Source organism: Oryx dammah, unplaced genomic scaffold (genome assembly GCF_014754425.2).
Source record: "Oryx dammah isolate SB20612 unplaced genomic scaffold, SCBI_Odam_1.1 HiC_scaffold_17, whole genome shotgun sequence".
Classification (NCBI taxonomy): Eukaryota; Metazoa; Chordata; class Mammalia; order Artiodactyla; family Bovidae; genus Oryx; species Oryx dammah.
This window is the reverse complement of record NW_024070201.1, coordinates 67,386,044-67,405,651: the sequence shown is the minus strand read 5'-3', so window position 1 is coordinate 67,405,651 and position 19,608 is coordinate 67,386,044. Positions and strand designations below refer to the sequence as shown.

The following is a 19,608-nucleotide window of genomic DNA, read 5'->3' as shown; positions in this document are numbered from 1 at the left end:
GACTTCGGCATGGCCAGGCATCCTTGTCCTTCATTATCTCCAGGAGTTTGCTTAAATTCATGTCCACTGAATCAGTGACACCATCAAACTATCACATCCTTTGTCATCTCCTTCTCCTCCTGCTCTCAGTCTTTCCCAGCATCAAGGTCTTTTCCAAAGTTGGCTCTTTGCATCAGGTGGCCAAAGTATTGGAGCTTCAACTTCAGCTTCAGTCCTTCCAGTGAATACTCAGTTAATTTCCTTTAGGATTGACTGGTTTCATCTTCTTGCTGTCCAAGGGATGCTCAAGAGTTTCCTCCAGCACCACAATTCAAAAGCATCAATCCTTTGGTGTTCAGCCTTCTCTATGGTCCAACTGATTACTGGAAAAAAAACATAGCTTGGACTAGACAGACCTCTGTTGGCAAAGTGACGTCTCTGCTTTTTAATACACTCTAGGTTAGTCATAGCTTTCTTTCCAAGGAGCAAACATCTTTTAATGTCATGACTGCAGTCACTGACCTCAGAAATTTTTGAACCCAACAATATAAAATCTTTCACTATTTTGGTGTTTCCCCATCCATTTGCCATGAGATGATGGGATCAGATGCCATGATCTTAGTTTTTTGAATGTGGAGTTTTAAGCCAGCTTAAAACTAACATTAAACCCAAGAAATAAAAGTAAACATTTTGATTATAATACTTTCCAAAGTAAAGAACAAATAATTAAAATCCTTTGTGCTAGGCATTGTTATTCCATTTACTTTTCAGAGCAAAGAGAGGTTATAATTAGTTGCAATTTATAAATTCAGAACTTAAGCTAAGGTAGGTGAATTAACTTGTCAAAGGTCATATTGAAATGTATAAAATTTAATATTGTACAATATTCATACTGTTTTTATTATAAAAAGGATGAATTTATATTTTTAAATGTAATTTTAGAAACTTTTGTTTTTTTCAAATAAGTAGCTTAGTGACTCTCATCATTCAAGTTTTATTTATAGGGAGAGATGGCATTAATAGTGCTATCATATATTATCAAAGAAGTATTGAATGAAATACTTTCATTTAGGAAACCTTTTTAAAAAACATAAATGTTATTTTATTTAGGATTATGAGTTGCTCTGATTATGCTTTTTGCAAAAAAAATTGAAAATCAAGAAAAGAAAAATTTCTAATAATTTTTAAACTTAGCAATAATTACTACAAAGCTCTTAAAAGCATATATTTTCTTATTTTAATGCAACAAAAGAGCTATAATATACACAATGTATTTTTCACTTAGCAATGCATAATCTACTGGAGATAATTTTCTGAAAATTTATGTGCATGTAATAATTTAATGAATAGGTTATGCTTATAATTTTATACAATGATAATATAATTGTTCTTATGCAAAAAAAAAATTAGAATAAATTTCCTTGAGGATGGAGGACCTTATTCACTTATTTATTACTGTTTTGTCAGCATGCAACCTGACATATAAGATTCTCAATAATGATTCTTAAAGTAATAACTAATAAAATAAAGTAATTTAATTAATTAATCTTACTACACAATCTAAAAATTTCTTTAGGGTAATTTGAAGTGGAATTGCTGAGTCAAATCCTATGCATATTTATAATATTTATTTTATTCAAATTGAATATTTGCTTTCCAGAAATATTGTGTTAGTTTTTGCCCAACAAGTACAATACAGTGTGCCTATTTTCTTTGGCACTCGCTGTATTGAGTGTTATTATTCCATCTTGACTTTGTAAATACACTTTTTGAGAAGTGACCTCAACCTAAAGTGACTGCTTCCTTAATGGCAGCCCTTTCTGTAAGATTTTCTCCTTTGAGGAGTGTGTACTATAAAGAATTTAACTTTGTCCATAAAGAAATAAGGGCTTTGCCCTTGGTTTGTGAGAGAAAATCTCTAAACCCCTGAAATGTCATGCTTGATAGTTGTGTCTTTGTTTGCCTGGGGTCCTAGGGCCAGTCAAATAATGAAATATGTTTCAAGGTGAGGACTTTGAATCAGGTAATATCAGCTCAGTCCCCTAAGGACCTGGGAACTGAGATCAGCCTCATGGGCTGTCAGTTAAGCCAATATGATGGAGCCCCAATAAAAACTTTAGACAAAAAAGGTCAAGTAAGCTTTCATGGTCATCAATACTCCATGTATATTGTCACACATTATTGCCAAGAGGATTTAATACTATCCTAGGGCTTTCCCTGGTGGCTCAGACAGTAAAGAATCTTCCTGAAATGTGGGAGACCTGGGTTCAATCCCTGGGTTGGGAAGATCCCCTGGAGTAGGAAATGGCAACCCACTCTAGTATTCTTGTCTAGAGAATTCCATGGACACAGGAGACTGGTGGAGTACAGTCCATGGGATTACAAAGGTTTAGACACTACTGAGCCACTAACACTTTGGCACACTTGCACACTTTAGACTCCATGAGGACAATACAAATGGGAGCTGTGTGTTTAGAAACTTCCTGAACTACTCTCTATACATTTCTTCTCATGGCTGATTTTAAATTGTATCCTTTCCTTCTAATAAACCAGAACTGTTATTCTAATAGCTCTCAGTGAATACTGAGTCCTTCTAGCATTATTGAATATGAGGTTGGTTTGGGGAATCCTTGAACTTGCACCTGGTATTAGAAGCGAGGGTGATCTGTGAACTGTTCCCTAACTTTGCAGCTGGATGTTTTTGCAGTTGGTGTCCAAAGTGCAATTCAATAGAAAAACTCTAAATCACTGATGCATATGGTTTGGGAAGAAGAGGGATGACAAGGAGAGGAATCATGAATCTTCAAGTCCTAGAATCTTCCCTATGTGCTTCATCCTTTAGCTATAATAAATAGTTAACTGGTGAGCGTAACAACTTTTGGTGAGTCTGAATCTGTCTAATGTATTATCAAACCCTATGGGTGGTGTTCAGGACCTTATCAATTCAGAGTTACAAGTGAGGACAGTCTTGGCGACTATGCATATTTTAAACTTCACTGGGTATCTGAAGCGTCTTTCTTCCTTTTTCAGTTGTCAGTCTTATAGTTACATTATTAACCTTTAGAACTTTTCTGTACTCAGCTCAAATCTTTGTAAAACAGTGACTCTGACCTCAAGTTATCCTAAGCTATGGACAAATTTCGTTTCTACTTGCACCCCAATAGCTGCAACGTCTTTCACTTTTTTAAAAATTGAATGCATATAATTAAGAATCAATTTGGGTGTATGTGTAATAGATATATATTATTTATTTTATAAAAAGTTGTGTTGTTCTCTTCCTTTAGTTTTATTTTGTACCACAATATTCCTTTTGTTTATATACCCACAAACATACAAGTATGGGTATTTGGATGAATATATATTCTTATTGTTCATTTAGCTGAAAGCTCTGAAAATGCTTCTATTCTTTTCCAAGGCTTATATTATTTTATACATTGTATTTTACAATATCTTTTAAACTTTTACAATAGATGAATTTATTATTACTCATTTGAAAATATCTTGCACATTTATAGGAATTTATTTACTTTGATGATTTTTTAAATTAATTAATTAATTTTTAAATTTTACTTTACAAGACTGTATTGGTTTTGCCATACATTGACATGAATCCACCATGGGTGTACATGTGTTCCCAATCCTGAACCCCCCTCCCACCTCTTTCCCCATATCATCTCTCATCCCAGTGCACCAGCCCCAAGCATCCTGTATCCTGTATCGAACCTAGACTGGCAATTCATTTCTTACATGATAGTATATATGTTTCAATGCCATTCTCCCAAATCATCCCACCCTTTCCCTCTCCCACAGAGTTCAAAAGTCTGTTCTATACATCTGTGTCTCTTTTGCTGTCTTGCATACAGGGTTATCATTACCATCTTTCTAAATTCCATATATATGTGTTATATATGCTTATAAACATATGTATTAGTTGTACATATGCAAACATATATAAAAATTAAAAGCAGGATTTGGAGAGAACTGACAGTTTATACTATATAAAATTTCCAATAAGAACAGGTATAAGTTACTTCATCAAATTTACTCATATTGTTCAATGATGCTTTACGTAAACCTTCATAGAAGTTTTAATTATCTGTTAACAAATTAATTTCCAGACATTTATATTTTGATGAATATTTTAATGGATATTTATTCAAAAACGTTTTTGGGATATAGAAGCATATCCATTCTTGGATACTTCTAGCCAAAATCTTAATAAATTGCCTCATTGTAACTACTCCAATTTATTCTTTGAGATTTACAGTCTATTCAACTTTTAAAAAATATGTCTTTTCCTTTTAAACATATCTACTTTTCTTTGTTTGAATTGTACTGGCATAGCTTTCAGAACACTGTTAAGTAAGCGTGGTGTCAGTTGGTATCTATCTTATCCTAGTTTTAAGAGAAATTCCTTGTGTTTCAACATTATCATATTTTACATTGATTTAAAATAAGTATCTTACATTGTTAGAGAATTATTTAAAAGATTTTACAAAGAAATTGCTGGATTTTATTAACACTTCTCTTAGTATTCACTGAGATAATTCTGTGAATTTCCTCCTTTGACTTATTTATAGGACACATTATACACAAAGATTATACTAACATGAAAGAAAATGCTATTTCCAGAGTGCTTTAATATGAGCTAGACATTGGGTTACGTGCTGATTCATTAAAAGTAAATCATTTTGGCATTTCTGAAACTGTGTTAATTGCTCATGTTCTATTTTAATATCAGATTGTATTATATGCTTATTTTATTTAGAATTATTTTCATTTCCTCACAGAGTAGGAAGATAAATATTGAATTTTTTCTCAAAAGCTATTTAAAGACTCAAAACATAATTTGCTATATATTGACATTAAAACAGTTTTTTTTTAACATATCCATAGCCTTAATAAGTTGCCTTTTCCACTGTCTGCCTTCATTTGTCACATACTTATTTGAATTTCACTTACAAAATTTATTTAACTGAGAAAATAGATTATACAAGAAAGCCAAGTCTAGAAGCATGCCTGGGAGTTGTTAGCATGGAAATCAGGTGGCCTTTTGGAGAAGAATTCCTAAAAGAAAGCTCACCAATTTAATCATCTGCTTTTCAGTTTTCCCTATACACAAACCCCAGTGATCCTCATTTTTTAATATCTAAAAGGTTAAAAAAATACAAAATAGCTGTTTTGCTTTTTATTGCTTTTTTTAACCTCCATGAATTTTTCTGACTTTAACATGACCACCACTGGTTGATTTCAATAGTGCTTATGGTATTAGAGATGCTCTTTTAGCATGGGTGATAGCACGTTAGAAAAGGGAGTGGGCACTCTAGTGCCTGTGTTAGCGCTGATGGCAACAGCACAGGGGCGTCCCCAGTGCCAGCAGGTGCCCTTTGGACAAGGGTCACTGCTCTTCACCTCAGACACTGCTCCACTGGCAATGTCAACGTCTTTGTCAGGCATTGATAATACCTCCATCATATCTCACTCTAGCAGACAATGAAGAACCCATGAATGTAAATAGTCTGAACAAATAATGAAGAATTGCCTATGAGTTTGCATGGAATCATCAGAAAGCCCTTAAGACTCCTTAAGGTACTTGAGAGGGTAGAAAAGAGACAAAGTCACATACATGCTCCTGGGTGACTGTAATGTTTCTTTTATTACCCCTAGGTTTCTGGGCTCAGAGAAAAGCAGGTTACAGTCCAAAACATCTAAACTATTTGGTTGTTCCCCACTCTACCAACAAGAGACCTAAAAGGGATATATTTAACTGAATGGGCTTTATACTGTACAATTGTGAATATTTGAATTTGATTTTAAAACTGGAAAAATATTACACACATGCACACCCATATCTACATATGCACAGGCAGAGGATAGAAATCAAAGTATTTATAGTATTTAGAACTGAAGAGAAATGATTGTTTAAAAAAAATCCTGTTAGATGTCCTCTATGAAGAAATTTCTTCTTTTTAATGATATTTAACAAGTAAATATTCATAGAAAATTTAAAAAAAAAAACCTTAAGTTTGAATGTAATGAATATAGGCCTCCTTTAGGCATAGAGAAAGAACATAAGAAACACAGTCAGTTTTAGGCTTTCTAATATTTAAAAAGTAAAAATTTTTTCTCATTACCTCATTTGGCTAATAATATGTAGGAGCTGTGCCTCTAAAATTCTCTGATTCAGTGATTTCAAAAGAGCTAAACAAGTTGGAATATAGTGAAAATGGCAATTCCTAAATAAAACTGATAGATGAGTTAGATAGAGATAATAGAAAGATAATAGATAAAAGCTATAAATAAAGCCATGCAGTGTTTGATTCCCTTTATTTAAATACATCATAAGAATTTAAAATACTCGAGATGACAAACTGAGCCAAGTAGCAATTGTATGAATATTTCTAAATATAAAATATAGAAGCAAAAACTTGACAAGAAGCTTTTGAGCATTGTGCAAACGCTTAGGATGTACACGTTCAAATCTTAAGGCAGCATTCCTATTCTGTTAATAACTGTGATAAAAGGATCTTGGCTTTGGTATTATAGTTTGGGGATGAGAGTGGGAATATTGACTAATTAACTAACCTCCTAAACCTCAGTTTCTTCATCTGATCAATGGGTAGGAGAGCCTCATAGATTTTGAGAGAATTAATACAGATCATGTGAGGAAAACCCTTAGATGAGACATGGGCATGTAACATAATGACACTGAACAAAGCATAGCTTGTGAAACCAAAAAAATGAAATATGGTGACCTGGCTTTCAACTCTTCTCTCTCGAACCTTCAGTTCACTTCAGTTCAATCGCTCAGTCATGTCCGACTTTTGTGACCCCATGGACTGCAGCATGCCAGGTCTCCTTGTCCATCAACAACTCCCAGAGTTTGCTCAAACTCATGACAATTGAGTCGAGGATGCCATCCAACCATCTCATCCTCTGTCATCTCCTTCTCCTCCTGCCTTAGATCTTTCCCAGAATCAAGGTCTTTTCAAATGAGTCAGTTGCTCACATCAGGTGGCCAAAGTACTGGAGTTACAGGTTCAACGTCCAACAATTGGAGTTACAGTCCAATGAATATTCAGGACTGATTTTCTTTTGGATGGACTGGTTGGATCTCCTTGCAGTCCAAGAGACTCTCAAGAGTCTTCAACACCACAGTTCAAAAGCATCAATTCTTCGGCACTCAGCTTTGTTTATAGTCCAGCTCTGACATCCATACATGACTACTGGAAAAACCATACCCTTGACTAGAGGGACCTTTGCTAGCAAAGTGATGTCTCTCCTTTTGATTATGCTATCTAGGTGGGTCATAACTTTTCTTCCAAGGAGTAACTGTCTTAAATATCATGGCTGCATCCCCATATACAGTGATTTTGGAACACCAGAAAATAAAGTCTGTCACCGTTTCCACTGTTTCCCCATCTATTTGCCATGAAGTGATGGGACCGGATGCCATAATCTTTGTTTTCTGAATGTTGAGCTTTAAGATAACTTTTTCCACTCTCCTCTTTTATTTTCATCAAGAGGCTCTTTAGTTCTTCTTAACTTTCTGCCATAAAGGTGGTGTCATCTGCATATCTGAGGTTATTACTATTTCTCCTGGCAATGTTGATTCCAGCTTGTGCTTCCTCCAGCCCAGTGTTTGTCATGATGTACTCTGCATATAAGTTAAATAAGCAGAGTGAAAATATGCAGCCTTGATGTACTCCTTTCCCTACTTGGAACAAATCTGTTGTGCCGTGTCCAGTTTTAACTGTTGCTTCCTGACCTGCATACAGATTTCTCAAGAGGCAGGTCTGGTGGTCTGATATTTCTATCTCTTTCTCATCAGATTTTTGCAGTTTGTGGTGACCCACACAGTCAAAGGCTTTGGTATAGTCAATAAAGCAGAAATAGATGTTTTTCTAGAACTCTCTTGCTTTTTCAATAATCCAAGAGATGTTGGCAATTTGATCTCTGGTTGTTCTGCCTTTTTGAAATCCAGCTTGAACATCTGGAATTTCATGGTTCATGTACTGATGAAGCCTGGCTTGGAGAATTTTGAACATTACTAGTATGTGAGATGAGTGCAATTGTGTGGTAATTTTAGCATTCTTTGGCTTTGCCTTCTTTGGGATTGGAATGAAAATTGACCTTTTCCAGTCCTGTGGCCACTGCTGAGTTTTCCAAATTTGCTGGCATATTGAGTGCAGCACTTTCACAGCATCATCTTTTAGGATTGAAATAGCTCAACTGGAAGTCCATCACCTCCACTAGCTTTGTTGGTAGTGATGCTTCCTAAAGCCCAGTTGACTTCACATTCTATTATGTCTGGCTCTAGGTGAGTAATCATACCACTGTGATTATCTGGGTCATGAAGGTCTTTTTTGTATGGTTTTTCTGTGTATTCCTGCCACCTCTTCTTAATATCTTCTGCTTCTGTTAGGTCCATACGATTTCTGTCCATTACTGTAACATCTTTGCATGAAATGTTCCCTTGGTATCTCTAACTTTCTTGAAGAGATCTCTAGTCTTTCCCATTCTATTATTTTCTTCTATTTCTTTGCACTGATAACTGAGGAAGGCTTTCTTATCTCTTCTTGCTATTCTTAGGTACTCTGCATTCAGATGGGTATATCTTTCCTTTTCTCCTTTGCTTTTCACTTCTCTTCTTTTCACAGATATATGTAAGGCATCATAAGACAGCCATTTTCATTTTTTGCATTTCTTTTTCTTGGGGATGGTTTGATCAGTGTCTCCTGTATAATGTCACAAACCTCGGTCCATAGTTCATCAGGCACTCTGTCTGTCAGATCCAATCCCTTGAATCTATTTCTCACTTCCACTATAAAATTGTAAGGCATTTGATTTAGGTCATACCTGAATGGCCTAGTGGTTTTCTCTACTTTCTTCAATTTAAGTATGAATTTGGCAATAAGGAGTTCATGTTCTGAGCCATAGTCAGCTCCCAGTCTTGTTTTTGCTGACTGTATAGAGCTTCTCCATCTTTGGCTGCAAGGAATATAATCATTCTGATTTCAATGTTGACCATCTGGTGATGTTCATGTGTAGAGTCTTCTCTTGTGTTGCAGAAAAGGGTGTTTACTATGACCAGTGTGTTCTCTTGGCAAAACTATATTAGCCTTTGCCCTGCTTCATTCTGTGTACCAAGGCCAAATTTGCCTGTTACTCCAGGTTTTTCTTGACTTCCTACTTTTGCATTCCAGTCTCCTATAATGAAAAGGATATCTTTTATGTGTGTTTGTTCTAAAAAGTCTTGTAGATCTTCATAGTACCATTCAACTTCAGTTCCTTCAGCGTTACTGGTTGGGGCATAGGCTTGGATCACCATGATATTGAATGATTTGCCTTGGAAATGAACAGAGATCATTTTGTCTTCTTGGAGATTGCGTCCAGGTACTGCATTTCAGACTCTTTTGTTGGCTATGATGGTTACTCAATTTCTTCTAAAGGATTCTTTCCCAAAATAGTAGATATAATCTTCTTCTGTGTTAAATTCACCCATTCCAGTCCATTTTAGTTCGCTGATTCCTAAAATGTCGATGTTTACTCTTGCCATCTCCTGTTTGACCACTTCTAATTTGCTTTGATTCATGGACCTAACATTCCAGGTTCCTATGTAATATTGCTCTTTATAGCATCAGACTTTGCTTCTATCACCAGTCACATCTACAATTGCATGTTGTTTTTGCTTTGGGTCCATCTCTTCGTTCTTTCTGGAGCTATTTCTCCATTGATCTCTAGTAGCATATTGGGCACCTACAAACCTGGGGAGTTTATCTGTCAGTGTCCTAACTTTCGGCCTTTTCATACTGCTCATGGGGTTCTCAAGGCAAGAGTACTGAAGTGGTTTGCCATTTCCTTCTCCAGTGGACCATATTTTTTCAGAACTCTCCACCATGACCCATCCATCTTGGGTGGCCCTACTTGCCATGGCTCATAGTTTCATTGAGTTAGACAAGGCTGTGGTCCATGTGATCAGATTGGTTAGTTTGTTGTGATTGTGGTTTTCAGTCTGTCTGCCCTCTGATGGAGAAGATTAGAGGCTTATGGAAGCTTCCTGATGGGAGAGATTGACTGAGGGTGAAGCTTGATCTTGTTCTTATGGGTGGGGCCATGCTCAGTAAATCTTTAATCCAATTTTCTATTGATGGGTGGAGCTGTGTTCCCTCTCGGCTATTTACCTTTCTAACCTTAGTTCTATAAAATCAAGAGATCAAACTAAGGCTCTTAGAATGCTAACTGAAGTTCCTTTTATTAAATATGACTTTTTAATTAGAATATCTTTTGATCAAAAGGCTATTGCATATATGTTTATGTCCTTTAAATAAGCACAGGAAGGGAAAACAGTAAGCCTTGCTTTTGGAATGAAATTCATAGGACATAAGCTGAGCAAATATTACTTGCTCTATTGATTCCCACATACTATTGTTTGTAATTATGATAGGGCTTATTTTCCCTCTGTTGTTGTAAGTTAAAATTTTAAGTGAAAGTTCGGCCAGAAAAAAACTGAATATATCAGTGATGTACGTGGTGTAAAGATTTTATTGTTTTGCTTTCTATTACAAATGAACCGAGGTGATGTATCATAGAATCTTTGAGTTGGAAAGAATCTTAGCAACTGTTTTCAATCCAATTACTTATCCCCTACTTTTCTATTTAAAATACCTTGGTGAATATTCCTTACCCTATAATGGTCAGGTATTAGTAAGTGATGAATGCACTAAATAGTGATATCCTTAAGTAGATTACATAAGAAAGAACAGCAAATGAGAGGAAGAAAATTTTCAAAAGAGGGCTTTATTGCCAGAATGAGGATTGTTAAAATCCACAGCTCAGGAAATGTATAGTTTTGTTCTTTTTTTATAGTTAGCAGGTTTATCTTGGGATTTCTGAAAAATGATACATATTAAACATAAGCTGGGATTTTCAATACCCAATTAACTTTGAATACAAGTTAGCCCATGAAAAACAGAGCCTATTTAGCCTAGTTTTAAGTATATCCTATTTTTCAAGATAGAATTAAAGAATTCAGGCATTTCTTAGTCAAAGATGACCCTCAGATGACCATGCTATTAACTGTACATGAATGTGGCTATTAAGTCTGAATCACCTCAAACTTTTCAACTGACTCATTCTGTGAGCTTACTGTTAGAGATGCATATATTAAGAGAAACTTTAAAAAAAAAATACAAGAAACAAATTGTTTCTCCTATGACCTGTCTGGTACTCAAGCATAAAAAGAGCCATTCATTTCAATTCAGGTCTGTTCAATTCAATCCAATCCAGGTTGATTTGATTTGATTATATTCAAACTGGCGTGGCTTATTTAAAAATATTTCTAGAAAGGTGTAAGAGAGATTGAAAAAAAAAAGTCTCTTGGCTTTTCGAGAGTTATTTTAAATACCACTAGGACTCAAAGAAGTTTACCTCCCATCTAACCCAATTTAAGAAGACCTCTTAGAACAGGTGGCATTTAAACTGAATTTTGAAGAAAGGGTAGTGCTGACAGAGGTAAATATGGGAGATAAATCATTGCTGACAAATAATCAGTTAAAATAAAGCCCTTATTCTAGAAGAGTCAGGAAGTCCAGAGGTGGAACTTAGACCTGTAGGTATGGGAAAGAGGAGCTTACCTAAGGAAAGAAAATTCATGAGACCTCAATTTTGGTGTGTCAAAGTCCAGTTAAGTAAGTTAAGTCCAGTTAAGTACTCTAAGTTCTAGAGACTGTCAGAATTAAAGGTATGTGAAATGGTTGTGCTCAAAGAAAATAATGCTGAAGATAGAGGAATAATTACCTAGAAGTGTCTACAGGACAGTATGTGAGATTAATGTACTGGCATTGGTCCAGACTACAAGATGAAGGGCCTGGCATTGACCCTTAGCAACCATTGGCACATTGGGTCTCTGGTCTATCTTTGCTCCCAAGCATCCATTTTGGCTGCTTCTCCATTTTGCTGAAGCTACAATCAACCAGACTCTCAAATCCCAACATTTCCCACCTCTGCCACATTTACTCCTATCATTACTATCTTGTACAACACACAGTTACATATCAGATATTCAATAAATATATTTAATAATTCAAATTCCTCGTTTTCAAAACGTTTCAGCATCCACAGCTTAAGCAGCACAATGTCCAATGAATTTGGATTGACTTTTATTTGTGTTTCCTTTACATCTCAAAGAGTTTTCCAAGTTTAAGGTGGTGTAATGGACTGAATTGTAACCCCCAAGTGTCATATATTGAAACCATAATACAATGGGATGTCATCTGGAGGTGGGGCCTTTGGAAGGTAATTAGGTTGATAGGAGGTCATGAAGTTATAGGGTCCTTATGCTGGAATCAATGGAATTTAGTACCTTTATAAGAAGAGACTACTGTGGCTTGCCTGGCAGTCCAGTGGTTAAGACTCCATGCTCCCTGTTCAGGGACACAGGTTCTATCCCTGGTTGGGGAACTAAGGTCCTGCATGATATGCAGTGTGGACAAAAATAAATAAATAAAAATAAGTAAAAAGCAATGCAGTATCTGTCTTTCCTCTCTTTCTCTTTCTCTCCCTCTCTTCCACCTTTTCTCTCTCTCTCTCTCTGGCAAATGAATATATAGCAAGGAGACAGCCTTCTGTCTCTTTTTGAGATATGAAGATATAGCAAGAAGCCAGGAAGAAGGTTCTCACCAAAATACAATGTTGACACCCCGATCTTGGACTTCTCAGACTCCAGAACTGTGGGAAGTAAATGTCTGTTGTTGAAAGTCATGCAGTGCTTCCTATTTTGTTATAGCAGCCTGAACTAAAACAGGTGGGGATAATGCTTTCTGCCTCTAACTGTGGTCCCTCCTCACAGAGTTTTGGACGTGTAATGCTGAAGTAATCAGCCCATAGAGAAATCTATACTATACTAGATAATATTCTTCAGTGATTGCTTTGAATTTATAATATGATATAGTAACTTTAAAATTTTTTTAAATGAAAAATCAAGACAAATTAACTATAACATTACTATCAACATCTTTCTGCAAATACCTGTTTTAATAAATTTGTTACCTAATGCTGTTCCATGGAGAAGGAAATGGCAACCCACTCAAGCACTCTTGCCTAGAAAATTCCATGGATAGAGGAGCCTGGTGGGCTACACTCCATGGGATCACAAAGAGTCGGACACAACTGAGTGACTTCACGACTTCACGAATACTGTTCCATGACATGGGTATGTTATTGTTAGTTGCTCAGTTGTGTCTGACTCTTTGTGACCCCGTGTATTGTAGCCCACCAACGTTTTCTGTCCATGGAGTTCTCCAGGCAAGAATACTGGACTGGTTTGCATTTCCTACTTCAGGGGCTCTCCCTGACACAGGGATAGAACCCCCATCTCCTGCATCGGTGGGAAGGTTATTTACTGTCTGAGCCATCAAGGAAGCTCAACATGGATATACAATATTCATCCTAGCGAATCTGAACCTATGATTTCTTTCTAGTGTTTTTGCTATATTAACAATGCTACTCTAAAAGGTTTTAAAAATCTCTACTATAGAATATATGCAAGATTTTCCTTAGGGTATATATTTAAAATAAGATCACTAAGACGTTGTTGTTGCTTTGTTGTTTAGTCTCTCAGCCATGTCCAACTCTTTTGCAACCCCACAGACTAGAGCCCACCAGGCTCCTCTCTCCGTGGAATTTTCCAGGCAAGAATACTAGAATGGGCTGCCATTTCCTCAAGAAAATGGCACTTTTCCCCTTCATGGTTTGGCCAATTTAAATTTCCAGAACAGTGAAAAGATATTCTAGGTCCTTGGATCAATGTTGCATTACTAGTCTTATTTTGACAAACTGATGAGTGTAAAATAATACCTTATTGTGATTTTAAGTTTTCAATTTTCTCATCAATGAGGCTATCATATGTATATTGGTTATTTTAATTTCCTCGTTTGAATTTCTCTTAATGCCACAAAGGAAATCTTTTTATACTTTGGGTTCTATTTTCTGTCCAATCATATGTGTCCTGAACACCTTCTTCCACATCATGGATTGCCTTTGCACACTATTTTTGGTGACTCTGTATTCACAAACAATTTTAATTTGTAAAATTTGACAAATGTTGTAGTTCATAATTTTTATATTTAATACAAGCATCTTAAAATCATAAAGATAATCCCTTATTTCAATCTTTCAATCCACAGAATTAAAATAGGACATGACCATTTGCTTTTATAATTTAAATGAGAAGTCTTCTTAAAAATTATAACCATAGTTATTTCTATATAATTAGTCCCAAATAATTAATATAAGTAATATAATACATCCTTGTTGAAATCTGGAAAACATTACTTCCATAGGTAGAGGAAAGTAGTCAGAAATAGTGTTCCTTGCTGTTGAATTTTTTCTCTCAGAACGTATCAAAGTCAGGCATTGGAAGATAAATAAATAAATAAATATACATATATACACACACATATGGGCTTCCCTGGTGGCTCAGATGGTAAAGAATTTGCCTGCAATACAGGATACCCAAGTTCGATCCCTGAGTCAGGAAGATCCTCTGAAGAAGGGAATTGGCTACCCACTCCAGTATTCTTGCATGGAGAATTCCATGGACAGAGGAGCCTGATGGGCTACAGTCCATGGGGTCACAAAGAGTCAGACATGATTGAGTGACTAACACTTTCACTTTCATATATATATATACACATATATATACATATATATACACACATATATATACATATATACACACATATATATACATATATACATACATATATATCTCCGTAAATATATTTTATATATGCTAACTTATACACATTAAACATACCTAATTTATGAATTCATATTCATATATGTAAATAAAACATAATGCATAAGGAAATATGAAAATATGGGTAAAATTAAGTAGTGTCTGTATCTTATTCTGCCTCTCTGCAAGTGGTATTTTCAAATGGAGCTAAATGCAAAGAACAGTAAAAGAAAAAACAACTATATCACTCGTGGTTCTATGTTTAGTGACTTCAGTTGTAGGTTATGGCAAATCTTGTATATTACTTAACTACTTACTGTTACTTAGCAAATTTCCATAAAATATTGGAGCTTAAAAAAATATGTTATCTTATGGTTTCCCTAGGTCAGAAACCTGGCATGGCTTAGTGGCATGACCCTGGTTCCAGGTCTCTTGGAAGTTGCAGTTAAGGTATCATCTGGAGTTGTACATGCTTTCATATGGAAGCTCATTCAGTAATAATGCATTTTGAGTTCACTCCTGGGCTTGCTCGCAGGATTTAGTTCCTCCCTGGCTATTTGACCCAGAGATTCAATTTCTCTTGGACTTTTGGCTGAAGATTCCCTCAGTTACTCATTCCCTGGTCCTTTCCATTAAAAAACTTACAACATGACAGCTGATTTCCCCAGAGAAGTAAGTGAGTGAGAGTATCCAAAATGGCTTCCTTGTCCATCACCAACTCCTGGAGTCTACACAAACTCATGCCTATCATGTCGATGACGCCATCCAACCATCTCATCCTCTGTCATCCCCTTCTACTCCTGCCTTCAATCTTTCCCAGCATCAGGGTCTTTTCCAATGAGTCAGTTCTTCGAATCAGGTGGCCAAGTATTGGAATTTCAGCTTCAGCATCAGTTAAGTTCAGTTCAGTTGCTCAGTCATGTCCAACTCTTTGCGACCTCATGGATTGCAGCACGCAAGGCCTCCCTGTCCATCACCCACTCCCAGAGTTTACCCAAACTCATGTCCATTGAGTCGGTGATGCCATTCAACCATTCTCATGCTCTGTCGTCCCTTTCTCCTCCTGCTTTCAATCTTTCCCAGCATCAGGGTCTTTTCAAATGAATCAACTCTTTGATTCAGGTAACCAAAGTATTGGAGTTACAGCTTCAACATCAGTCCTTCCAATGAATATTCAGGACTGATTTCCTTTAGCATGGACTGGTTGGATCTCCTTGCTGTCCAAGGGACCTTCAAGAGTCTTCTCCAACACGACAGTTCACAAGCATCGATTCTTTGGTTCAGCATTGATCCTTCCAATGAATATTCAGGACTGATTTCCTTTAGGATGGACTGGTTAGATCATGAGCCTAATCATGCCTAATCTACATGTTGGGTTGTACCGTATTTTGGTTGGTCAGAAGTTACAAGTAATCAAAGCAGTAATAATAGTCCTTGGATCAAACTGAGCCAACTCCATTGAGAGAGAAATTCACTTTTTTAAAAAATAGGTAGAAAATGCTTTTGTATTGCAAAGTTTGCAGAAAATGAGATGTCTTTTAACACATTGGCTATTCCTACTAGTAGATGTGGTCTCTTCCAAATGGTTAGTTGGATTCAATTATCTAAATCCGCCCCTAGTGAAAAGAAGGCAGGAAGAGAGTTGTGGAAGAGGAATAGTAAAATGTAAACAGTTTCTCTTGTTCATCTTAGCCTTTCCAAAGTTCTAGAAAGTGTCATACTAAAGTAAGTGCATAAAGGTGGATTGGTGGGTGACTGATGCTGTTTATGTAATGTGTTTTAAGAAATATAAAATCTGGCTCATTTAAGATATCTTACTAGGCCCAACCTATGCAAGCACTTGAACTAGTAACTCTTTGTGGAAAAAGTATTAACCTGTTTGTGCTGAGTTTAAGGATCAAGTTTCCACAATAGTGGAAAACAAATATCCCAGAGAATTTTCAACTAGAGAGAGATAAAGACAGGCTTTTTAAATGGAAAAGGGACAGGAAGAGTCATGGCAGATGTTAGGATGCAGATGGTTGTGGCTGTTGTTAGAAATAAAAAAAACAATGGGGGGATGTTAAAAAGGATATTCATGGTTATGAACAAAAATATCTTTTCTATGATGATATACTACAAATAATGTTGACAACATTTTTTTCTTTCTTATGTTCATGCCCCTTGGCTATTTGATTTTGTAGCTTTTCAAATAAAAAGGGAGAGTTTATTTCTTCACCCCTTGAATGTGGGTAGGTCTTATTTCAAACAACAGAGAGTGGAGAAAGTTAAAGTGTGCCAGTTTGGGTCTGATCTCAAGAAGCCATATAGCATTTGTTCTTATTCCCCTGAAATGTGCCACTTCTGTATGAATAAGTCTGGGTTAATCTAGTGTATGGAGACTGACTCCTGAACGCAGTCAGTTCTTCCCCTGTTCAATAGTTTCTAACCACCAGATGAATGACCCTTACAGTAGACTTACTAGCTCCCTTCAAATATGTAGCAAGCCTAATAGAGTTTAGTTGAATCATTCCAGACTTTCAAAAAATCCCAGCCAATTAACAGAATTGTGAGTTACACAGAGTTGTTCTTTTAAGCTATGCCTTTCCTGGAGCAGTTTCTATGCTCTGAAGGATCATTGAACGTCTATCAGATTCACAGATTATTTTATTACTGGCTGGTTTTAGTCTTACATCCTAACTATTATAATAATTCTTTCCTATAGGTTCTAAATGACTTCCCAAGTAGTGCTAGTGGTAAAGAACTCACCTGCCAATACAAGAGGTGTAAGAGATGTGGATTCAATCCTTGGGTCCGGAAGATCCCCTGGAGGAGGGCATGGCTACAGTATTCTTGCCTGGAGAATCCCATGGACAGAGCAGCCTGGAAGGCTACTGTCCACAGCATCACAGAGAATCGGACTTGACTGAAGCAACTTAGCATGCATGCACATAGGTTCTAAGTATACATTCTAAGTACTATAGAAATGTCTTTAGTCAATTATGAACCTCATTTCCTTGAGAATTAAGGAAGGTGGAATAGGCCACTTTCTGTTTCTCCATCCTTGACCCACAGTATGTTGACTCCCGTGTCCAAAGTAATTTATTTATACTGACTCCTGGCAAAATATGGGAATTGCACAATGTTGATATCCTTAAAGTTCTTAATGGCATAAGCATTACCTGTCCTCTGACTAATTTCACATTTCTAATCAGCCATCATTTTTATGTGCAGGCACCTGAAGTGTGGTATAGCCTAATAATACGCCCATGAATATTCAGATTGTCATCTTTATCTCAGTGGGTCACAAATATTGTATTAATAGTATGTTGGAAGCAACTGGGCATCTTTAATTAAAAAATTGATGCCTGGCTCCCAATCCCAGACATTTAGATTTAAATGGTATGGAGTTCAGTCTGTGCATTGCCATTTTTAAAAGTTCCCCATGTGTTTCTAATGTACATCAAAGCTTAGACTCCACTACATTGAGCACATTCCTGACCTCTCAAACCAGCTGTATCACCAGACCATCGCCAAGGAAAAGTTATGGCTTTAAAGTTTTATTACATATAGAGAGAAAGGAATGGCTTTAGAGTTATAGATGTGTATATGTTTCACTCCTATGGTAAATTACCCCTTATATTTTAAAAATTTTACTACCTCAGTTGAATACTCTTGAATATTTCTAAATTAAGATAGACAACAAAGGCAGCAGCTATATATACCATACTGCTCTCTTTTGTACAACATTTAATTAATAACAGTGCTATTCATCTATCATTGAATGCTACAGTCTCACCACACAGAAAGGTGGGTCATCTCTCTTAGTCATCAGAACATTATATAGCATTTGTTCTGGCAACAAAGAAATTGAAGGAAACACACTTTTGTGCTTAATATAGAGTTCCTTCTGTTCTATCCATTTTATTGCATAAATATTTTTCTGTCCAAAGTATCTCTAGCAATGAACTTCTAGCTGACAACCAGCATCTCAACAATTGCTGCTGGATTTTTTAGTGTTTTTTTTTTTTTTTTAATTTGTATAGCTACATTTGTCAAAAGTTAAATGGGAAGTTTTTAAATTTTAACTATTTCTGATTCCTAAAAATACTTTTCATCCCTTTTTCTTAATTGGCTTAAATTATTTTGTTGTCAAAAGATCTATATAATAGTGAGCTTCCCACGTGGCTCAGTGGTAAAGAATCTACCTGCCTATGCAAGAAACACAGGAGCAGGAGACACAGGAGATGCTGGTTTGATCCCTGGGTGGGGAATATCCCTTGGAGGAGGAAATGGCAATGTACTCCAGTATTCTTACCTGGAAAATCCCTTGAACAGAGGAACCTGGTGGCCTGCAAACGATGATGTTGAAAAGATCTGGACATGACTGAGTGATTGAGCATGCACGCACTGGATAATAGTACCAAAAATATAAAATCTTATCATGAAACTGGTATTTAAAATTAATAGTTGTGTGCACAGGTATCATTCTTTAGGAATATTCGTGAATCACATCTCCCTACATGCCTGCAAGCTAAAGGATGTACATGCCTTCCTTCCAAATATCTGTCACTCAAACCATAGCAATAGCTGTGTGCCCTAGTATGAAACAACATGAATGTATTCTTGTTTTCAATGAATCTGGTTACAAGAATAAAGTTTAGCTTTTTTACTTCTCTAGTTATTCTGAACTATATTAATCAGACTGACCCAAGGAATCAATGAAGTAGTCAATTCTACCAGGAGGTGAACAAATTATATTAATAGAAAGGGCAATTATCTTATTGTAAAAGCTATTTAAAGAAGTGAATAAAAATGTAGCATCATTTCTTTCTTTGGAGATTTCTGCAAATTGAGTAGGATAGTCCTCATTCTACTTCTGTTTGAGAAGCTCTAATTTGCAGTACTGA

The 19,608-nt window shown here is 36.1% G+C and overlaps 1 long non-coding RNA gene across 1 annotated transcript; it reads right to left on the bottom strand.

Annotated features, from left to right (window-relative positions):
- Nucleotides 1-2,278: 2,278 nt before the first annotated feature.
- On the bottom strand, nucleotides 2,279-17,641 carry LOC120876893. Its single transcript, XR_005724235.1, has 3 exons — nucleotides 17,545-17,641; nucleotides 9,793-9,794; nucleotides 2,279-2,296 (listed from the first exon to the last, which is right to left on the bottom strand). It is a non-coding gene; the product is annotated as an uncharacterized LOC120876893 (long non-coding RNA).
- Between the last annotated feature and the right edge of the window lie 1,967 nt (nucleotides 17,642-19,608).